The following is a 25,396-nucleotide window of genomic DNA, read 5'->3' as shown; positions in this document are numbered from 1 at the left end:
TGTTTTACTTCCAAGAATAATTAGATTGTTCAAATTATCCACATTCGGTCATACTGTGGGAGTAAGTAATGAGGCAAGACTATCATGAATTGGTTTGTAGATCGTCTAAGTGCTTAGACATAGCAAAGGTTTGCTGCAACGTTCATGAGTACTCCTGAAATAGGATTTGAGTATTGGATTAAACCCACGCTTATGTGAATCACTTCATTGAATTTATCATGAGTGATTGTGAGACGATAATATCGTATAATCTTTAAACAGAGATATATGAGTTATTGTTTACAAATTGGTTGTGTGTTGATAATGCGTAAACGCATCAGTAACTTGATGTTATAAAACGTGTTGTTGTGTACAATTTGATGAGTAAATAGTACAAGCATATAATTCAAAGCTTATCTGTTCCTTTTATCCTAAGAGGGTAAAAGCGATATCTTGGACCCCTCGATGATTTTGTGTTGACTTATGTGTCGGGCCCGGTCAGGACTGAATTGATGTGTTGAATTAAGTTCGTTGTCAAACAAATCAGAAATCGGGAAACAAACTGTTGGACATCGAGAATGATTTTGTTCCATGTCTTTGTCCACACGATATCTTGTAGAACGGAGGATTATATGATCCCTTATCTAAAGGACGCATCATTGACTAGGTCAGAATTCGACAACGACTTTTGAAAGCTACGATTGCTAATCGGATTTTGAAGTCGTACTTGGAGTTATAGTTATTAGACTTATCCAAGTGGGAGACTGTTGGATTAGGTGTCTAAGCCCATAACTATAATTGGTATGTACTTGATTTGATTGTATCATGGTCCTTTTGGGTTGCCTTCACCATAGCAACTGGACAGGAGGAGTTTTGGAGTAAGAGGTTATTTAATGGTTTATTAATATATTATAAGAATAATATATTAATTGAGAAATCATATTATTTAATTAGTATTGATCAGAAATTAATTTGGAATTAATTTAGTCATCAAAGGAACTGATTAAAAGAACGGGGGCTGATTATGTAAATCAGTGATAGTTGTAGTTTTGGGCTATTGGACTCTATTGATAAGGAGTGGACGAAAATCTATGGGAAGCCCATAGAGTTTTCGTCCAAGGCATATCATATGGGGGTCCATGGATTGCTTTGGGCCTAAGCAAGGGAATTAGGGTTTCCAGTTGAAAACCCTAGCAGACTTAACTATAAAAGGGACCCCTAGCCTCAAGAAATTGGCATGCCTACCTTCTTAGAGAAACCCTAGCCGATTTCTTACTCCTTCTACCTCATTCTTTGCTTGTGGTGTTTGTAACTCCATTAGAGGTGCAACGCTTGGGGCACTAGGCTTTCAAAGGTCAAGGAATTGAAGTAAGGATTACTTGTTACTACTAGCTAACAAGAAAGGTATTCTTCTAAACCCTAATATGATTAGATGTAATGCTCATAACCCTTCAGTTGATTGGTGTTGGTGATAGTGGTGATGGTTAATGGTAATGGTGGTGGTGGTGAGTGGTGTTGGTGGTGGAGGTGTTGGGATGATCTGGTGGTGTTTATATTGGTGATGGTGGTGGTGATATAGTTTGGAGTTTTTATATAAATGATTCATGTAGTATGTTTTTTTTCTTAATTTGGTGTGAAGGAAATGTTGACATATCTAAAAATATAATAGCCAATGTGTTGATCTTGTTAGGCTCAGGGCCTACCGATGATACCAAAACCCACCACAAGGACCACCATGTCAAAATTCCAATAGTAGGACCAACAGTACGATTTTAACCGAACCATAGAGACCAATAATGTCTATTACTATAAACATTATTTTCTAAGAAAACCTCATAACATGAAAACAAATGTTTAAACTATTCCCATAACATCATAACCTCTTCTAAAATAATACCTCCTAAAGAAGTATCCAAATCATTTATTGACACAGAACAATATATGCACTAGATTTAATAACTTAATGAAAAAAATAAGAGTTATTATAAAAATACATAATATATCCCTTCAAAATAATTTTTAAGACAAGTGTAATTTACATAAATGCACAAAATACTAGAGCATATAAAACAATATATCAATTAAATCCAACCCAATTCAATAAGTAGTAGTTGCTATTTAAATTTTCAAACTTGTTTAATTGAATGAGTTATATTGGATTATGATCTCATTTCATCATGTTAAACCTTAAAAATATTATATATATATATATATATATATATATATATATATATATATATATATATATATATATATATATATATATATATATATATTCAATAATTGATGTTTTAATTATTTTACCTTTAGCAAATACAAAATAAAATAACTGAGTAAAGGTCACACTAAATGTTTTGTGTTGCGTGCACACTAAAACCTTGGCAAGTATATTTGTAGAATAGGAAATTGTTGCTAAAACCTGGAATGTAATTTCTAGTTGGATGGATTTGTCTATACCAAGGGTTGACAATATTACGAAACTGGTTGTGTGGGTTAATTTACTACTAGTGATGAAAGTGTGTCTAAACCCATAACGAATGGATCCGGACACGGAAAATCCGAAAACCAATTAACGGGATTTTGTAGGACCCAAAACCGGACCAGTATATAGTAACCAATTTCGCTTCTGTTCCGGGTAAAGTGGGTCTAGAACTAGAAAAATCGAAAACGTTAAAGCGGGTCCGGTGGAACCGGGAAAAGTGGGTCTAGAACCGGAAAACTGAAAAACCTGGGAAAACCGGATTTTTTTACTGATTACTTAGTGGGTTGAACTTTAAAATTTTTTAGCTTTGATATCTTGACTTCGGGGGACTGTTAGTCATTGATTATTAAACCAAAAATGACAAAATTATAATCTAAAATCATGTAAAAATTCTAAACTACACGTTGAAAAAAACTACATGCTAATCCGACATCAAAGGAATCAGATGTGTATGTTCTAAAATTTTCATGGAATACAAAAGAAAGATAAAATTGCAAAAATGGTCACTGTGGTATGCATTTTTTTACGGTTTTAGTCCAAACCTCGACTTTTTTAGTTTCATGGTCATTTTCAGCTAGTTTCATTGTGAAATTGGTCCCTGTTAAACTTGAAAAGACCAATATACCCATTTAGCTTGTTTTTTCAGTTTATTTAATAGTTTATTTTTATTTTTATTTAAATATTAATGTTAAAACAAATAAATAATAGGGCCCACTACTCTCTCTCTCTCTCTCTCTCTCTCTCTCTCTTATTACAGAAATCAAGCATTCCTAAACCCCTTCCCATTTACAGAAATCATTTCCTCTCCATTGCAATGAATTTGAAGGACCAATGGATGACTTTATCTCCAAAAGTGCTTCTAAATCACCATTAATAAAAATAGAAAAGCACAAGCTAAATTAAAGAACAAGAACTGTGTGACAACCCGAAATTTATTCCGTCACTGTAACCCTTTCCGTTAATAAAATTTTATTTTATTATTAAAATTGTCCGTTAACTTTTAAGTTAAATAATTCATCTAGGGTTATTGTCATAATTTCCTACGTGTAGGAAATCAATAAAATCACATATAATTTCCTCGATAATCCTTTGGAAAAATTTCTAGTTTACGACTAAGTCGGGTTACGGTCACTTAATCGGGTAAAATCTTAAACTCCGTTTAATGTCGGGATTGAGTGTGTCCCCACCTAACCTTAGACTCAACCCCATATAAGGGTTGAGTGGACTCCATTTGAACCTTTTCACCCACCTTGGAACTTTCTCTCTCTACTCTCTCTCTAAAAATCGGGTTTTGATCAAGAATCACCTCATTCAAGCTCCAAAATCGTAAGTAATCCTTCCTAGCTTGTTGTTTAACTTAACATGCATGCAAATCTATGGGTTAAACTCTCAAAAACCCCAAAAACTTGTGTTTACGGTTTGGGAACACCTCCCAAAACCGTAAACTCCCATAAGGGGGTTTTGAAGCCCCAAAACCCTTTCAAACCTCTTCTAATGTTTAGCTATGGCTTAGAAACTTGCATGCATGAACTTAGAACACCAAAATCATGTCTTTATGGGACTAGACATGGGTTTACGGTCCATGAACATTCATGAACCGTAAACACCCTAAAGAGGGGTTTTGATGCCCCAAAACCTTTCCAATGCTTGGCTAATGACCTAGAAACTTGCTTGAATGATCTTACAACCCTAAAACATGGATTGAGAAGTGTAAACATGAGTTTACGGTTTGGGAAGGTCTCCCAAAACCGTAAACACCTCCAAAGGGTGTTTAAGTGCCCTTAACACCTTGTATGGCTTACATTTGGGTCTAGAACCTTGCATGCACGACCTACAACCACCAAAACACATGAAAAATGGACACACATGAGTTTACGGCCATAAACCCATGTGTTTACGACCGTAAACTCCCCAAGGAGTGGTTCAGAAACCGTAAACTCCATAAAGGGTCCATTCCAAGCCCCAAACACTTCCTAAGCCTTTGATTCAACCCTAGGACCCTTCTTTGTGAAGCATGAGACCTTGAAACACCCAAATGCACCATTCCCATGAGTTTACAGCCGTAAACTCATGGGGGATATGGTCTTTGGACCGTAAACACCCCTAAGGGCTTACACTTGAAGAGTAAACTCCATATCAAGGCCCAACACTCCTTAGATGCAACCCGAATCATTCCTAACACTTGAAATAAAGTGTATTCGCGCCTCGGGTGTATTATCTTACTTAATTAGTAGTTCAATGTCTAATTAGATACACTTATGTATCTCCTCATGTTACATAGGATCCTCGCGCGTGTTCAAGCTCTAAATTGACACTTAGCATCCTATCCGGCACATTTCTCGTCTGGTGAGTTCATACCCCTACACTTTTTCCGAGTTTTTCATGTTTTCAGGGGGGGAATACAAGAAAATCATAAAGGTTTTCATAACTTAAAAACTGATGTAATTATACGATTTCCTGACAAACTTTAGATACTGTATCCCTTTTGTAATATGTGGAGCATAAGGGACGTTTTCTAAATATAATTACATAGTTTTCAGAACAGCGTGGAAACTTCTCAAACCATTCAAATTATTATGGGAATAATTTGGGGTCTTTATTACTTGTATTACGGATTCAAATTTCATGCAAAGTCAATATATATAAACTATGTCTGATTTAGTTTATCCATGTTAAACCTAGAGTATCATGCTAAATAATTACTTTGTATGTAATTATTTATACTCTACTTTGTTCCAAACGAGTTCGAAATTTGATGACGACCAGTTATCCCGTGATTTAGTTAATACTAACTTGTGAGACTTATCTTCGATATACCCTTCGGGTTACCAGTAAATCCTCTCCGGAAGTATAACCAGAGTCTCCTGGAGGGAGAACGTGAAATTTGTGGATAGATCTATTCGGGACTAACAATCCCACACCTAAACTGCTAGCTACAGTTAAGCGGGCACGCCTGGGGTGACAAATTTTGAAAATCGATCGATGCCTGAAAAACGTCAAGGAGGTCACGGGTCAAAGCAGTATGGTTATACGACTCACAATACGTACTAAATTAACTAACTCTATTCACGGATTTCTTTCTTTCATCTATAGTTTTATGTATTAAAACTACCAACTTTCGTACTGGAGGGGAATTCCAGGATCCTAACTTATTGATGATTAGTCAAGGTTTTTCTCATTCTATGGAAACCAACTTACATGTTAGAAAATATGGGATTTTCTGGGAAAACATGCTTATGTAATTCATAACTCAGTAACAATGGTTTTCGATATAACAACAATCTTTATTAAAGGAAATGAATTACTTATCACAAGATTAAATAACCGGTTTTCCTTACAAAACATGCTTATGAACTCACCAGCTTTATGCTGATATTTTAAAACTGCTTGTATTCTCAGGTTCTCGTTAGACAGGTAACCGGTTACTTTTGGAGAAGACGGAGTGTATAGAAGTCTCGTCTTTACTTTTGATATACTGATGTATATAAACTATGTATTTCTCCACTCTCAAACGAATGTAACTTTTCTTATGTAATGTAATGGTTGTGTTTACTATGATTACTATGTTCAATGGTTGTGATACTACGTATGACGTCCTCCGCCCCGGAACGATTCCGCCGCCGGTTTCGGGGTGCGACAGATTGGTATCAGAGCTATTGTTTATAGTGAACTAAGTATACCGAACCTTACATGGTATACAACTATAAACACTAAGGGGCCTAAGTGCTCTAAACTAAAAGTATACTTTCAAAATATAAATATTTTTACAAAAGTATACAAGTATACCCGTATCCCAGGAACCGTGCCTTAAGCAGAACAAAACAAAAGTATTTTGGATGTTGAACACTGTGGTTAAACCTGGGCAGTTATGTAATCATGTCTAGGGTCAATATAGCTTGATCAACTATATTTATTCGAGACATGACCAACATGTGCTTGGGAGTGACTTTGGTGTTACAACAAGCCTAAAACATACCTAATATCTATCCTACTCAAAATACTATAGGAGTATTTTATGTCAAAACCGAATGCATTGTAGAAGTTCATCCCAAGTGTTGCTACTCATTCCTTCCTTAGCGATAGTTTACTTGCTTTAGTAACTTTTCCTATACTATCGCTTTGTAGAACACTCTAACTGCCATAATGAGATATCCCTTGTTTCATATCTCTTAATTCTATCCAGAGGAATTACCATCCTCTTCTTCCTGATTGTTTTAGAACAAGATGCCTCCCCGAAAAAGACCTATCAGGATAAACGACGACACTCCACCACCACCACCGCCTCCTCAGTTTGATCCTGTCATATTCCAGGCAGATGTTACTGCCGCAGTGGCTGCCGCAGTGTCACAAATGAATCCTGGTGGATCTGGTGGTCAGGGAGGTGGTATGCATCCCCAAATCCAGGAAGGTGGTCAGGAACGCCAGAAAGAATGCTCTTATAAGGATTTCATGAACGCAAAACCCACAACTTTCGACGACACAGGAGGTGTTATTGCCCTGACTCAATGGTTCGAAAAGATTGAGTCCATATTTGAAATTTGTGCCTGTTCGGAGGCCAACAAAGTGAAATTTGCCGCTTGCACTTTCGTCAATAAATCATTAACCTGGTTGAACGATTCATTTGGAGGCTGACCCAGCCAACCAAGGGAAATGTTTTGGCTGCGAAGCCAGACACCTTCGACAACGCTAAATGTTTGGCGCAAACTCTGATTGATCATGGTGACGATCTCGAGGAAGTGGCCACCGTTCCTGAACCGGCAAAAGGGAGCGGTGAAAATAAAAAGAAATTCTGGAACAAACGAAAGGGTCAGGGTTCGCAAGGACCCTCGAAGAAACAACAAACTGTGGCAGTTCATGCTGCTACAACTCCTACCGCCGCTCCTACAACTCAAGCTCCTACCAGTGGATACACTGGTACCCTCCCCTGGTGCGACAAGTGCAGTTACCACCATCGTACTTCTGGACCTTGTCGTGAAAAGCTCTGCAACAATTGTGGTAAAAAGGGCCATCTGACTCGAGACTGCAGAAACCCAGTCCAACAAACTACTCAGGCCTCTGGAGCAGGTGTTGGTCGAGCCTGCTACACTTGTGGGGAGATTGGACATTTCAAGAGAAACTACCCCAAAGCAGCAACAACCAACAACACCGGGAGAGTTCTATCTATGGGACAAGAGGAGGCAGTCGCCGACCCCACCGTTGTCACGGGTACGTTCCTTCTTGACAACTCTTATGCATGCATCCTTTTCGATTCTGGTGCGGGACGTAGTTTTGTTAGCCATTCATTCAAACATCTTCTTAAACATAATCCTCAACCATTAACCGAAAAGTTTACCGTCGAAATGGCTAACGGTGAGAAAGAGAGCACTAACGAGATATACGTAGGTTGTACCCTTACCTTAAACGACCATTCATTTCCCATTGACCTTATGCCAGTCTCCATAAAAAGCTTTGACGTCATCATCGGCATGGATTGGTTGAGCCCCAATCGTGCTGATATCCTTTGTTTCGAAAAGGCTATACGTCTCAATCTTTCACCGGACGAAACTCTTGTAATCTACGGTGATAAACTCAGTTCAAACCTTCGCATCATTTCGTGCATCAAAGCCCAGAAACTCCTGCGGAAGGAGTGTTATGCATTCCTAGCCCACGTCATTAACGAGAAACAAGAAGTTAATGACCTCGAGAGCATCCCCAAAGTCTGCAACTTTCCCGATGTTTTTCCAGAAGACCTCCCAGGAATCCCTCCTGAACGCCAAGTCGAGTTTCGTATCGACTTAGTTCCCGGAGCTACCCCCGTAGCCAAATCTCCCTACCGATTAGCACCAACAGAAATGCAAGAGTTATCTAGTCAGCTCGACGAGCTGCTCATCAAAGGATTCATCAGACCGAGTTCCTCACCCTGGGGAGCCCCGATATTGTTTGTGAAAAAGAAGGATGGATCCTTTCGAATGTGTATCGATTATCGGGAGCTGAATAAGCTCACAATCAAAAACCGTTATCCTCTTCCTCGGATAGACGACCTTTTCGATCAACTTCAAGGAGCCAGTTACTTCTCGAAAGTAGATTTAAGATCAGGGTACCATCAGCTACGAGTCCATGAGGGTGATGTTCCTAAAACAACCTTTCAGACTCGATATGGTCACTACGAGTTCGTAGTTATGCCCTTCAGCCTAACCAACGCCTCGGCAGTATTCATGGACCTGATGAATCGGGTGTGTCGTCCTTTCCTGGACAAGTTCGTCATCGTATTCATTGACGATATACTTGTCTATTCCAAAAACGAGGAAGATCACAAACAGCACTTGAAATCAGTACTGGAAACCTTAAGGACGGAGAATTTGTACGCGAAATTCTCCAAATGTGAATTCTGGATCCGAAGAGTAACTTTCCTAGGTTACGTAGTAAGCGAGGAAGGCATACACGTGGACCCCTCCAAAATCAAAGCGATAGAGAACTGGTCAGCACCAACGACACCCACTGAAATCCGTCAATTCTTGGGTCTCGCTGGCTACTATCGCAGATTTATCCAAAATTTCTCTAGAATTGCCAAACCCTTAACCACTCTAACTCAGAAAGGCGTACCCTTTTGTTGGAGTGAAAAGCAAGACACTGCGTTCCAAACATTGAAGTTGGCCCTATGCAGCGCACCTATACTGTCTCTGCCCGAAGGGACAGAAGACTTCGTTGTCTACTATGATGCATCTAATCAGGGCCTAGGTTGTGTGCTCATGCAACGGGGAAAGGTCATTGCTTATGCCTCGAGACAGCTGAAAGTACACGAAGTCAACTACACGACGCACGACCTGGAATTGGGAGCAGTGGTCTTCGCATTGAAAATATGGAGACATTATCTCTACGGAACTAAGTGCACTATCTTCACTGACCATAAAAGTCTACAGCACATCCTCGACCAGAAGGAGCTGAACATGAGACAACGGCGATGGGTTGAACTACTCAACGACTACGAGTGTGAAATCCGCCACCATCCCGGCAAGGCCAATGTGGTGGCAGATGCTCTCAGCCGAAAAGAATACTCAGGTCGTAGAGTGAAGGAACTGACTATGACTATCCATTCCCATTTATCTGCGCAAATCAAAGAGGCTCAGTTGGAAGCCTTAAGACCAGAGATCGTGCCAGGCGAAGCCCTGAGAGGAATGGATAAAAATCTTGAGATCAGAAGCGACGGAGTCTATTGTTTCATGGACCGAATCTGGACCCCGAAGTTCGGAGGTTTCAGGGAGGTTATCATGAACGAAGCTCACAATACTAAATACTCAGTACACCCAGGTTCGGATAAGATGTACCTGGATCTCAAGAAACTATACTGGTGGCCAAACATGAAAGCAGAGATCGCTACCTTCGTGGGCAAGTGCCTGACTTGCGCCAAAGTGAAGGTCGAATATCAGAAACCGTCCGGTCTACTCCAACAACCAGAGATACCTGAATGGAAGTGGGAGAGGATTACTATGGATTTCATTACCAAACTACCCAAATCTCCGAGTGGGTACGACGCCATTTGGGTAATTGTCGATCGACTAACCAAATCCGCTCACTTCCTTCCTATCAAGGAAAACTTCAAAATGGAGAGACTCACGCGAATCTACATCCAAGAGGTAGTCCGACTGCACGGTGTGCCTGTGTCCATTATTTCCGATCGGGATAGCAGATTTGCATGATTTCCAAGTTTCTATCCAACTGAAACCTTGGGTGATGAGAATCTTTCCTTATTTGGTAAATTATGACCCTACCACAAACGAAAGAATCAAGTCCATTTTTTAAATATTGCTATCAATGGAATCATATAAACAACCATTTTTCACAAATGCCACTGTAACGATATTTAAAATAAATATAAAATTAAAACCTTTTTATTTTATTCTAAAACTTTGCGGAAAAAACTTATCCTTACAATGCAAATGCATATTGTTGTTATATATTCCTAAGCAATATAGTATAACTCCTAAGCAACAGCTCAAAAAATTCTGATCACCGAACCATGCGATCGAAATCCATCTTCGCGATCAGAATCAACATATACTTCCTTTAAGTTTCTTCACTTTTCTTTGATTCTTAAAACAACAACATGTGACCCAGTCACATCATGTAATGAGAATCTCAGAATAGAAACTAACAGAGTTAGATAGTGGACTTCACCTGAAGTAGAATCAAACATCTTGACTTGATCAACTCTATGATCCTTCAGGTAAATAGGCAGTTTTGTAACCAATGCCCCTTCCTTTGGTAATATAAACATATGGACTCTATGGAAATGGTACACGAGACTATCACAGACTTAGACTTTCTCTTTACCATTTGGTCAACCGAGTTGACTATGACCGATCCCTTTCCATTGGGAAGAGAAAGCTTTTTATGGATATCTAATGTTACCATTGTCAATGTCCATTGGGAAGTTGATCTCCTAATCAAATTTGCTTTACTAGTCCTCAAACCATTGCTGATTCAGCAGCACCAAGAAAATAGATAAGATCATTAAGGGTCATGTCATAGTCTGTTTCATAGTAGTCCCAAAGTAACTCACTATGTGACTTAGAAAGTGATTGAACATCCAAATTTCTTAAGACTTTGACACCCAACTCTCCCGGCTTGTCAATATGTGACTTCATCTCCAGGATGTGATCACACATAGACCTTTCTTGCCAATAGGGCTTGAGTGACCTTGAACTTGTGGGTTAAGGAGAATAATTAGAGGAGGAGGAGGAAGTGAAGTTCCAAGAGATTTGGGAAGATCATAGATGTCTGAACTAGACATCTTTTGGGAGATATTCAAGATAGTTGATCTAAAGTCCTTAATATAACACCCAATATGAAATATTAAGGCTAGGACCCAACACAACATTTTATAACTTGGAAGAGGGATGCCGTAATCCAGGTTATAAAATTTTTGAAGGTAGGTGAATGATGATTCACCAATTTCCACCATGAAAACGAAATAATTTATTAGGTTTTAATTGGTTTTTGAAATTCCTAGATTCTTTTGAGATTCACTGAACTATTCAATGGCACGTTTCAATCTCGATTGTGCCCTTCAGGTTTTGTGACTGGGATGCCGAGGATCACAAAACAAGGTATGAATAACCATGCAAATATAATTGGTACCCTTAATATTTATCACTTAATCGATGTGCTGGTTAACCACACGCGCTCCACCAATCCTATGATAAACATTAAGTTACCCTTTGCCTACCTTGTTAAATCCAAGTAGTGTGCCGGTTAACCACACACGCTCCACTAAACGACTTAAGCAAAGTGCAAAGTGTAATTTCATGGGTTAGCACCAAATTCATATTTTCCTAAGTAACTAAGATTGGGAATTTGTAAAAGTTTAGTTACTTAGTATTTATCATTAATACTTTTAATAAAGGGAGAATTATAGTCCTTGTCCTACCCGTTCGACTAACGACCCTCCACCAGTCAAGGAAGCGGTGGGTGAGAGTGGACACCCATTAAGCTGCCATTTTATAGGCAGCAACCTTATACCCCCCTTATAGACCGGCTTCGTGAATGAGGCCTAGTAACGGTAAGACTGACTTTGTTCTTATACATACATATATATATTATTAACTTATAATACTATAAAGTATAAGGGTTGAATTTTAACTTTTAAAACTCTAGGGCTTAACTTGGAATTAAAGTATTCATAAGGGAAAACTTTTCAAATTCCAAAACTTGAGGGCAAGTTTTGAAACTATTCAAAACTATTCAATTTCCATAACTTATGTGTTTAAAGTAGTTTTAATCCAAAAACTCTTCAAGTTCCATAACTTGAGGACAAGTTATGGAAGACTTTAAACTAATAAAAGAATGTGACTCTTCCTTATTCATAACTTATGGAAATCTTGATGAGTTTTATGGATCTTAAATGTGACTTTTCATATAACTTGAGGACAAGTTACAAAAACACATTTTAGAACCCACTCTTAGATTAATTTGGATTGAAAACAACAATTTCACATAACTTTTCTATTAATCTAAGCAACTCATAAGAACAAGATAATTCAGATCAAACTTTTTCATGTAATTAGCCTAATCCTTAAACTAATTAAAACATGAATCTATTGACAATTATCTTTGAAGTTGTGTTAGCATGAACATTACCACATCAAAACAGGTTTACAAGTTCAAAAACAGCTTAGGGTAATGTTCCTAGTCCAATTCCAGCCAAAACCATCAAACAGCAAGCTGTCAGCACCCAAAACTCATCGAGTTCCTTGAGGAACTCGTCGAGTTCATGCCCAAAATGATGAACTCGTCGAGTTTTTTGCATAAACTCTTCGATTTTTATGGTCTGGACAATTTCAGCTTTGAAAAAACAAGTTTGCATCAAGTATAAGTGAAAACAAGCCTAGGCTCTGATACCACTGATGAGTTTTGAGCATTCTAACACTCCTAAGTGTACATGCAACCCTAAATACCTTGGATCTATGTTTTCTGTATTATAGATGCAGATATGAATATTCCAAGGTATTTGTGACAACCTGAAACTTCTATCCTGTACAATTGATCTGTATATCAATATTAAACTCGATTTTATCACCTTTTAACACCGTTTAAGGGTTTGATCAAGCGTTCTAAGCCTCGTACAATCAAAGTTTAGGTCCTAGGTCGAGTAATACCAAATCATAGTTCAACATTCGGGCCATACACCCTCTCGGGAGGAGTGTACGGCCGTACACATGGGTGTGCGGCCGCACACCCACCCCTCAACCATACACCCACCTCTATATACAGGAGGAGACCCCCTTCATTCACTCTTTTTCCCTTTTGACTGCACACTACTTTCTCTCTCTAGAATCTTCACATAAGGCCCCTCCAAAGGCTTCAAAAACGTAAGTATTCTATCATCTAGTTTGTTATACTTGAAAGACTGTTAATCTAAGCCCTAAATCATTGAGTTTTCATCTTGTTCATCACCCTTTGAAGGTGTACGGCCGCACACCTTCATAAGGTGGTCGTACACATCTTAAAGACTCTCCAAGGTGAGAGTTTGGCCTCCATCTGCTAGTTGGACTTGGTATTAGCTATGAAACACCTAAAAATCGACATTTTGGGCATGGATGAAGAGTGTACGGCCGCACACCCCTGTGTACGGGCCACACACACCCTCTGTACGGCCGCACACTCCTGTGTGCAACCACACACACATGCTTATGAACTCGATAACGAAGGTTTTCGTTACAAACGATATTTTCTATAATGAAAAAGAATCCATTTTTACAAATTCAGTGACTAGTTTCCACTACAAAAACATGCTTATGAACTCACCAGCTTTATGCTTATACGTTTTCAAAATCGCTTGTATTCTCAGGGCAACTATAGACAGGTACTTATGCCAGATTTTGGAGAAGACGGAGCATTTTGGAGTCTAGTCTTTATCTTTTGCTACTTTTGAATATACTGATATGTACGAACTATGTTTTCAAACAGATGTAAATATTTATGATGCAATCTAATGGTTGTGTTTACTTTGCTTACTATGATACAACTGTTGTGATACTACGTATGACATCACCCGCCCCCGAACGTTTCCGCCGTCCGTTCTGACGGTTCGGGGGTGTGACAGATTGGTATCAGAGCTATTGTTTGTAGTGAACTAAGTATACCGAACCTTACGTGGTATACAACTATAAACACTAAGGGGCTGAAGTGCTCTGAACTAAAAAGTATGCTTTTAAAAATATAAGTATTTTACGAAAAGTATACAAGCATACCTACATACCAGAAACCGTATCATGAGTAGAACAAAACAAAAGTATTTTGGATGTTGAACACGACGGTTAAACCTGGGCAGTTATGTAATCATGTCTAGGGTCAATGTAGCCTGATCAACTATATTTATTCGAGACACGACCAACATGTGCTTGGGAATGACTTTGGTGTTGCGACAGGCCTAAAACTTACCTAGTATCCATACAACAAGGTATCAAAAGAACAAAACATACAACTTAAAATACTGTAGGAGTATTTTACCCGAGTCAAATTCATTGCAGAGATTCTCTTCCAAGTGTTACTACTCATTCCTTTTAGCGATAACTTATTTTCATTGGTAGCTTTTCCTTGTTTATCGCTTAGTAGAACACTCTAGCTATCGTAGTGAGGTATATATTGTTTCATATCTCTTGATTCGATTCCAGAGGACTTACCATCCTCTTCTTCCTGGTTGTTTCTAGAACAAGATGCCTCCCCGACGAAGACCCATTAGAAGGAACGACAACACGCCACCGCCACCTCCTCAGTTCGATCCCGTTATGTTCCAGGCAGCTGTTACTGCTGCTGTGGCTGCCGCGATGTCACAGATTAATCCTGGCGGATCTGGCGGGCAGGGAGGTGGTACTCATCCCTAAAATCCTGAAGGTGGCCAGGGACACCAGAAGGAGTGCTCTTATAAGGACTTCATGAACGCGAAAACCACATCTTTCGACGGCAAAGGAGGGGTTATTGCCCTGACCCAATGGTTCGAGAAGATCGAGTCCATTTTCGAAATCTGTTCCTGTTCTGAAGTCAACAAAGTAAAATTTTCCGCTTGCACTTTCGCCAACAGAGCACTGACCTGGTGTAATGGTCGAGTCAAATCCCTAACCCTGCCAGTGGCGAATGTTATGGGTTGGGAAAGTTTAAAGGAACTCATGCTAGCTGAGTATTGACCACGGGGCGAGATGCAGAAACTGGAGCACGAGCTATGGAACTTGAAGATGAAAAGTTCCGACATTACTGCCTACACTTCTAGGTTCGAAGACCTAGCACTTTTTTGCCCGGGAATGGTCACACCGGAAAGAAAAAAGATTGAGAGATACATTTGGGGACTGACACAACCCACCAAAGGAAATGTCTTTGCTGCTAGGCCGAACACTTTTGACAGCGCCAAGTGTTTGGCACAGACTCTCATAGATCACGGCGTTGATCTCGATAATGTGACAGCCACTCCTGAACCAGCTAAGGGAGGTGGTGAGAAAAGAAAGTTCTGGAAGCAACAAAAGGGCCAGTCTTCGCAGGAGCCCTCCAAGAAACAACATACAGTGGCAGTTCACGCTGCTACTACTCCTGCCGCTGCTCCTGCAACTCAACCACACCTACCAGTGGATATACTGGTACCCTCCCTTGGTGCAGTAAGTGCAATTATCATCACCGCATCCCCGGGCCATGTCGCGAAATGCTCTGCAACAACTATGGTAAGAAGGGCCACCTGACTCGAGGCTGCAGAAACCCAGTCCAACCAACCGATCAGGCCTCTGGAGCAGGTGTTGGTCAAGCCTGTTATGGTTGTGGGGAAGTCGGGCACTTCAAGAGAAACTGCCCCAAAGCAGCAACGACCGGCAACGCAGGGAGAGTGCTATCTATGGGGCAAGAGGAGGCCGTTGCTGACCCTACCGTCGTCACAGGTACGTTCCTCCTTGACAACTCTTATGCATGCATTCTTTTCGATTCTGGTGCAGAGAGAAGTTTTGTTAGTCATGCATTCAAACATCTCCTCAAACATAAACCTCAACCACTAACTGAAACATTTACCGTCGAGATGGCTAACGGTGAGAAAGAGAGCACTAATAATATATACGTACGTTGTACCCTTACCTTAAACGATCATTCTTTTCCCATCGACCTTATGCCGGTTTCCATAAAAGGCTTCGATGTCATCATCGACATGGATTGGTTGAGCCCCAATCATGCTGATATCCTTTGTTACGAAAAAGCTATCCGTCACAATCTTTCCTCTGATGAAACTCTCATGATTTACGGCGATAAACTCAGTTCAAACCTCCGTATCATTTCGTGCATCAAAGCCCAGAAACTTCTGTGAAAGGAGTGTCATGCATTCCTAGCCCATGTCATTAACGAGAAGCAGGAAGTTAAAGACCTCGAGAGCATCCCCGAAGTCTGCAACTTTCCTGATGTCTTTCCCGAAGAGCTTCCGGGAATCCCTCCCGAATGCCAAGTCGAGTTTCGCATCGACTTAATCCCCGGAGCTACCCCCTTGGCTAAATCCCCTTACCGCTTAGCGCCAGCAGAAATACAGGAGCTATCTAGTCAGCTCAATGAGCTGCTCAGCAAAGGATTCATCAGACCGAGTTCCTCACCCTGGGGAGCCCCAATCTTATTTGTGAGAAAGAAGGGTAGATCCTTTCGGATGTGCATTGATTACCGTGAACTGAACAAGCTTACAGTCAAAAACTGTTACCCTCTTCCTCGAATCGACGACCTTTTCGATCAACTTCAAGGAGCCAGCTACTTCTCTAAAATAGACCTAAGATCAAGGTACCATCAGCTGCGAGTCCATGAGAGTGATGTTCCTAAGACAGCATTTCGGACTCGGTATGGTCACTACGAATTTGTAGTAATGCCCTTCGGTCTAACCAACGCACCGACAGTATTCATGGACCTGATGAATCGGGTGTGCCGTTCTTTCCTAGAAAAGTTTGTAATCGTGTTCATCGACGATATACTTGTCTATTCCCGAAGTGAGGAAGAACACCGACAGCACTTGAGATTGGTGCTGGAAACTCTAAGGACGGAGAAGCTGTACACGAAATTCTCCAAGTGCGAATTCTGGATTCGAAAAGTAACTTTCCTAGGTCACGTGGTAAGCGAGGAAGGCATACACGTGGACCCCTCTAAAATCAAAGCGATAGAGAACTGGTCACCACCGAAGACGCCCACAGAAATTCGTCAATTCTTGGGTCTCGCTGGCTATTATCGCATATTTATCCAGAATTTTTCCAGAATTGCCAAACCCCTAACCACTCTCACTCAAAAAGGTGTACCTTTCTGTTGGAGTGAAAAGCAAGACACTGCGTTCCAAACGTTGAAGCGGGCCCTATGCAGCGCACCTATCTTGTCTCTGCCCGAAGGGACGGAGGACTTCGTTGTCTACTGTGATGCATCCAATCAAGGCCTAGGCTGTGTGCTCATGCTGTTGGATTAATGTCTAAGTCCATAACTATAATTGGTAAGACTTGACCCGACCTGGCATGGTCCATTTGGGTTGCATGGCATCGGGACAATTGGATAGAGAAGATGAGGAAAAAGGATACTAGTGATTTATATTAATATATTATAAGTTCTAATATATTAATATATAATCATATTATTTAATTAGTATTGATCAAGAATTAATTTATAATTAATTAAGTGATCAAAAGGAACTAATTAAATATGGACTCTAAGATATATGTGTGTGATGGGCCAAGTTCATTTAGGTTGGGCTAAGCTTTCATGGATAGTCTATGGAGTGTTTAACCCATGGATCATATGAAATGAAAGGTCATGGGTATTAGGGTTTAACCCTCATCTCCACACTATATAAAGATGTCCTTGGTTGGTGAAATGGGAACTAGTGTGTGTACACAAAAGGGCAAGGCCGATTTCACTGGAGAGAACAAAAGTATCCTTATTCTCAAGGTTATTCCAAGTGTTCATGGTGTTGTGTGAACCATTTGAGGTGTCACACTTGGGGCACTAGGCACTCAAGCTTCATGAAGACAAGTTACATAAAAAAAGGTATGTATTCTATCTATTTTATTACCCAAGTATATGATATTTGTATGCTAGTATAGGGTAATATCTTGGAAACTTCATATTTGCATGTATAATAGAGAAAACATAGATCCAAGGTATTTAGGGTTGTATGTGCACCATAGGATGTTGTAGTATACCAAAACCCAACAGTGGTATCAGAGCCATGGGTTGTTTTCTGTTATATTCATGCAAATGTTTGATTTTCAAAGTTGAAAAAAAAGGAAAAAAAGAAAAAAAAACATGAAGTTTGTCAAATTTTAAGATAATTACTTGTTTTGTGAAAAACTATTTATTTGTAAAATTTGAATCATCTGCTATATGAGTTGAATTAGGTCAAATTTAGTAAAAGATAAAATGATATGATTATTTTATTAGTTTTAAAAGTTTGATCTAAATGTTTTAAGGAGTTACAAATTTTATCATAAAATTTTGGAGCTCAAAAAGTTTTTTTTAAAGTTATGATCTTATGTGTTTTGAAACCTCCATAAGTTATGGATATGAAAAGGTTTTAAAAAAAAATTGTTTTTATGGAGTTACAAAATTTGGTGTTAATGTTTTAAAGAATTCCATAACTTATTCTTAAGTTATGGAACATGAGAAGTTTCATCATAAAACAAGCATTTAACTCCATAAGTTATGGATTACCAAAAGTTCTATGTTTCCTTGATTTATGAGTGAGTTTAGATTAATGGAAAAAAATTGTGTTTTAGTTGTTTTCAATCCTAATTAATCTAAAAGTTGTTCATAAAATGTGTTTTTTTGTAACTTGTCCTCAAGTTATATGAAAAGTCACATTTATGAATCTTAAAAAACTCATAAATATGCCTTAGGTTACAAAAAAAATGAAGAGTCTTTTCTTATAAATAGTTTTTATGGCTCCATAATTTGTCCTCAAGTTATGGATGTCCAAGAGTCTCTTCATTAAAAGTTTTAAAGCTTTACTTAAAACTCATAAGTTATGAAAATCCAAGAGTTTTGAATAGTTTCAAAACTTGCCCTCAAGTTTTGGAATTTGAAAAGTTTTCTCTAATGAATACTTTAATTCCAAGTTAAGCCCTTAGAATTTTAAAAGTTAAAATTCAACCCTTATACTTTATAATATTATAAGTTAATAATATATATATGTGTATAAGAGCAAGTCAGTCTTACCATTAGTAGGCCTCATTCACGAAGCCGGTCTATAAGGGGGGGGGGTGGTATAAGGTTGTTGCCTATAAAATGGCAGCTTAATGGGTGTCCACTCTCACCCACTGGTGGAGGGTCGTTAGCCGAACAGATAGGACAAGGACTATAATTCTCCCTTCATTAAAAGTATTAATGATAAATACTAAGTAACTAAACCTTTTATTAATTCCCAATCTTAGTTACTTAGGAAAATGTGAATAAGGTGCTAATCCATTAAATTACACTTTGCACTTTGTTTAAACCGTTAGTGGAGCGTGTGTGGTTAACCGGCACACTAACCTGGATTTAACAAAGTAGGCAAAGGGTAACTTAATATTTATCATAGTATCGGTGGAGCTCGTGTGGTTAACCGGCACATCGATTGAGGGGTAAATATTAAGGGTACCAAGTATATTTGCATGGTTACTTCACACCTTGTTTTGTGATCCTCGGCATCCCAATCACAAAACCTGAAGGGCACACTCGAGATTGAAACATGCCATTGAAAAGTTCAATGAATCTCAAAAGATCTAGGAGTTTCAAATCCAAGTAAAAACCTAATTAAATTATTTCGTTTTTCATGGTGGAAATTGGTAAATCGTCATTTACCTACCTTCAACTATTTTATAACTCGGATTACGGCATCCCTCTTTCAGTTATAAATAGGTTGTTGGATCCTAGCCTTAATATTTCATATTGAGTGTTATATTAAGGACTTTAGATCAACTATCTTGAATATCTCCCAAAAGATGTCTAGTTCAGACATCTATGATCTTCCCAAATCTCTTGGAACTTTACTTCCTCCACCTCCTCCAATTATTCTCCCTAACCCACAAGTTCAAGGTCACTCAATCCCTAATGGCAAGCAAGGTCTATGTGTGATCACATCTTAGAGATGAAATCACATATTGACAAGCCGGGAGAGTTGGGTGTCAAAGTCTTGAGAAAGTTGGATGTTCAATCACTTTCTAAATCACATAGTGAGTTCCATTGGGACTACTATGAAACAGACTATGACATGAACCTTAATGATCATATCTATTTGCTTGGTGCTGCTGAATCAACAATGATTTGGAACGATAGTAAAGCAAATTTTATTAGAAGATCAACTTCCCAAAAACTTTATGGATAGTGACAATGGTGACACTGGAAATCCAGAAAAAGCATTCTCTTCCCAATGGAAGGGGATTGGCCATAGTCAACCCGGTTGACCAAATGGTAAAGAGAAAGGCTAAGTCTGAGATAGTCCCATTACCAAAGGGTCCATATGTTTATTTTTCCAAAGGAAGGGGCGTTGATTGCGAAGCTGCCAAATTTACCTAAGGATGTTAAAGTCAATAAGTTTGACTCTACTTCAGGTAAAGTCCATTGTCTAACTCTGTTAAGCTCCTATTTGGAGATTCTTATTACATAATGTGACTGAGTCACATGGTGATGTTATAAGAATCAAAGAAAAGAGAGAAAGCTTAAAGGAAGTATATGCTGCTTCTGATCGCGAAGATGGACTTCGATCGCATCAGAATTTTGAAGTTGTTACTTAGGAGTTATGACACATTGCTTAGGAATATATAACAACAAGGTTTTCATATGGATTGTAAGGATAAGTTTTTCCGCAAAGTTTTTAAAATAAAAGGAAAATTTTGATTTTATTTATTTTAAGTATCCTTACAATGGCATTTGTGAAAAAAATTGTTGTTTATATGATTCCATTGCTAGTAATATAGGAAAATGGTTTTGATTCTTTCATTTGTGGTAATGTCTAAATTTACCAAATAAAGAAAGTTTCTCATCACCCAAGTTTCAATTGGACCGAAACTTGGAATCATGCAAGTTGTATAGTATGATGAATTAGAACTTTCAAGCATTGGAAAATTAAGACTAATTACTTGTTCACATGGATGTGTGAGTCAAGTAAAGGACTAAGGGATCGAGTACACATTCTTGTGCACTGATCAAGCCCACCACAAATGTAACTTGAGTGACACATCTTAAATAAGGTTTATTAACACTAGTAAAATGTAAGAGTAAAAGGTTTTCTACTCTTATACATTTGAATTTGGTTAGTTGTGATGTTTTGGATAAAACAGAGACCAACTTAGGCCAATTGTGTTAAGTGTTTGTCTTGATTAGAATCCACACTATCTCTTGAATATTTGGCAAGAAAGTCTTATAGGTCAAGGAGACAGTGGGAGTCTAAAAGATCTTGAAAGGGTTTCAAGAAGTAATCAAGAATAAAACATGTATTTCATCACAAGCACACAACTAGAGGTTTATAACCTATCATGTTGACATTTCTGTGCCCATTCCAGTTAAGTTGGCTATATATATTTGAGTTCTACATGTTCTCAATTGTTTGTATAACTACTTGGAAGCAATGGCATGCCCTTGTGCTGCCAGGAGGCAAGAGGTTAAGATTGCATAAGTTCAATCCATATGAGTTAGGATTTGTCACTAACCTAGTCTTGTGATTATGGTTTGACAAATTCACATGGATAAGAACACACACACACCATAAAATCTAAGTGTCATAAGGTTTCTCTCCGATTCATGGAAATGATGGTGAGGAAATTCTTTCACTAAGTATATTTTAAGTAGATAGCAATTGTGATATTTGCAGTTTCAAAGTCGTTAGTGGAGCGTGCGTGGTTAACCGACACACTAACATGGACTTATGAGAAATGACAAAGGTCTAAACAATTGAGACTATGATTACGGCATCCCTTTTCATAGTTCTGAAATTGTTTAGACACACATGTGATCTATCTAAGATAAGGGGTATGATTTTGATAAAGTTTTATCAAAGCATCTCGTATCAAAAATCTGAACTTTGGTAAGAAAGTTAATAACGTATTGATTTCTAGAAGTCCAGCTGATTTCTGAGTACATGTCAAAGCTAGTGGGAGCATAAGTGTTATGCTAATAATCTTCATGTTAGTGGGAGCATGATAATTATTGTTAGTGTTGCAAGTTAGCAATGTTAATTATAGAAAACAAAAGTTTCAATTCGTGAGGCTGCAAGGATTGAAAAAGTTGTTTTGCTATAATTAAGGGAGAGGATATACTTCATTTCAGTTCTAAAGGCTTAGATTGAGACCTTAATCATCTTTAGTCAAGAATATATATATGAATTTCATATTGGATTGGTTCAACTTAAGGAAATTCTATATATTGCGTTCTCAAAATTCGATTATGATTACGGCATCCCTCTTCATAGTCAAATTTTGAAAACATGGCAAATAAAAATATTGTAGCAAAAGACTGGTCTAGAATCATGTCTTTATGTGAGACATCATGAATCGTGTACCATTTGCTTTGGGTACAAGATCGATTGCATGTGCTATAATATTTGTCATTTCTAAATTTTTCCAAATGCCCAGAGGCATTAAGAAGGGAAAAGGTCTAGATTTGGATATGACTAAAATGATTAAGCAATTGTCGAGGACAATCTGAGGTTTACCAAAGATTGGTTGCTCAAGGACAGTTGGAAGTATACTGTTAATATTAGAAGGACCATATTGACATAGTCTGAAAAGAGGCAACTCTTGTTCAGAAGTGGTAGTCAAAATGGGAATACCCTGTAATGGTTGTTGACAAGTCTTTGTGACTTTGTACACATTCATTGCAAGAGGGTAGTGCATTTAAGTTTAAAATCTAACAGATTTCGATTTGGGAGTGTGAAATTAGAATCATTGAAAGTTTTGGTCAATTGGTTTATTTCACAAAAGTAAGGATCATAGACAAACATAGAGTGCATACTTGGTGTATGGCAAAGCTATTGTTTAGAAAACATAGTGTACATGCTTGGAGCATGGGACACCTAGTGTTTTAATTCAAGTATAAAGTTGATAAAACCGAAACAATGAATAATGAGTAATCAGTATGGTGATAAATAGAAAGTGTTTTATTTATATTCATAGGTTTTGATACCATATTAGATTCATTTATTCTTGAGTTTCACTTTGCATGTTTTGACTTCCATAATAACTAGGTTATTCTTCCGGAATGACTAAGTTATTCAAAACCATCCACAGTCGGTCATATGTTGGAAGTAGATATGAATCAAGACTTTCATGGGTTGGCTTGTAGAGGTCCAAGTTGGTGGACAAAGTTGTGCTACAACACTCATGAGTGCTCATAAGTTCTGAGTATTGGATTCAACCCACGCTCATTTGAATCACTTCATGGATTTTATCACGAGTGATCATGAGACGATAATATCTTATATTCTTAAAACCTAGAGATATGAGTTGTTACTATGAGTTGGTTATACATTGATTGCATGAAAACGCATTGGTAACTCGATGTTATAAAACGTGTCTTTGTGTATGATTCAACAAGTAGTAGAACAAGCCATATGAGTCGAAGTTTATCCATTCCTTTTACCTTCGGGATAAAAGTGATATATGTGGGCCCCTCGATGATTTAGCGATGACACATGTGAGTGCTTGGCCAAGCCAGGACTGATTTGATTTGTTCAATCAGTCAGTCATCATGAATCGGAAATCGGGAAACAACAAATGGACAGAGAGAATGATTTATAATCCATGTTTCAGTCCATATGATATCTAGAATGGAGGAATATATGATCCCTTATCTAATGGACAAGTCATTGACAAAGGTCAGACTTCATCGGCAAGGTCAGAGTTCGACAGAAGCTTTTGAGAGCTACGATTGCTAGTCGGGGTTTGAAGTCATACTCAATAATAGTTTTAGACTTATCCAAGTGGGAGACTGTTGGATTAATTTCTAAGTCCATAACTATAATTGGTAAGACTTGACCCGACCCGGCATGGTCCATTTGGGTTGCATGGCATCGGGACAATTGGATAGACAAGATGAGGAAAAAGGATACTAGTGATTTATATTAATATATTATAAGTTCTAATATATTAATATATAATCATATTATTTAATTAGTATTGATCAAGAATTAATTTATAATTAATTAAGTGATCAAAAGGAACTAATTAAATATGGACTCTAAGATATATGTGTGTGATGGGCCAAGTTCATTTAGGTTGGGCTAAGCTTTCATGGATAGTCCATGGAGTGTTTAACCCATGGATCATATGAAATGAAAGGTCATGGGTATTAGGGTTTAACCCTAATCTCCACACTATATAAAGATGTCCTTGGTTGGTGAAATGGGAACTAGTGTGTGTACACAAAAGGGCAAGGCCGATTTCACTAGAGAGAACAAAAGTATCCTTATTCTCAAGGTTATTCCAAGTGTTCATGGTGTTGTGTGAACCATTTAAGGTGTCACACTTGGGGCACTAGGCACTCAAGCTTCATGAAGACAAGTTACATAAAAAAAAGGTATGTATTCTATCTATTTTATTACCCAAGTATATGATATTTGTATGCTAGTATAGGGTAATATCTTGGAAACTTCATATTTGCATGTATAATAGAGAAAACATAGATCCAAGGTATTTAGGGTTGTATGTGCACCATAGGATGTTGTAGTATACCAAAACCCAACACATGCAACGGGGGAAAGTCATTGCTTATGCCTCCAGACAGCTGAAAGCACACGAAGTCAACTACACAACGTACGACTTGGAATTGGGAGCAGTGGTCTTCGCATTGAAGATATGGAGACATTATCTCTACGAAACCAAGTGCACTATCTTCAATGATCATAAAAGTCTGCAGCATATCTTCGACCAGAAGGAGCTGAACATGAGACAACGGCGATGGGTTGAGCTACTCAGCGATTACGAGTGTGAAATCCACTACCATCCCGACAAGGCCAATGTGGTGGCAGATGCCCTCAGCCGGAAGGAGTACTCAGGTCGTAGAGTGAAGGCACTGAACACGACTATCCATTCCCATTTATCCGCGCAAATCAAGGAGGCTCAGCTGGAAGCCTTAAAACCAGAGAACATGTCGGGTGAAGCCTTGAGAGGAATGGAAAAGAACCTAGAGATCAAGGGAGAAGGAGTCTACTACTTCATGGACCGGATCTGGACCCCAAAGTTCAGTGGTTACAGAGAGGTTGTCATGAATGAAGCTCACAGAACCAGATACTCCATTCATCCAGGTTCGGATAAAATGTATCTCGATCTCAAGAAGTTGTATTGGTGGCCAAACATGAAAGCATAGATCGCTATCTTCGTGGGCAAGTGCCTGACTTGCGCCAAGGTGAAGGTCGAATATCAGAAGCCCTCAGGTCTACTCCACCAGCCGGATATACCTGAGTGGAAGTGGGAAAGGATTACTATGGATTTTATCACCAAA

This window comes from Lactuca virosa, chromosome 1, assembly GCF_052849685.1.
Source record: "Lactuca virosa cultivar CGN04683 chromosome 1, Lactuca_virosa_CGN04683_v6, whole genome shotgun sequence".
NCBI classification, from domain to species: Eukaryota; Viridiplantae; Streptophyta; class Magnoliopsida; order Asterales; family Asteraceae; genus Lactuca; species Lactuca virosa.
This window is presented reverse-complemented; position numbering follows the sequence as displayed.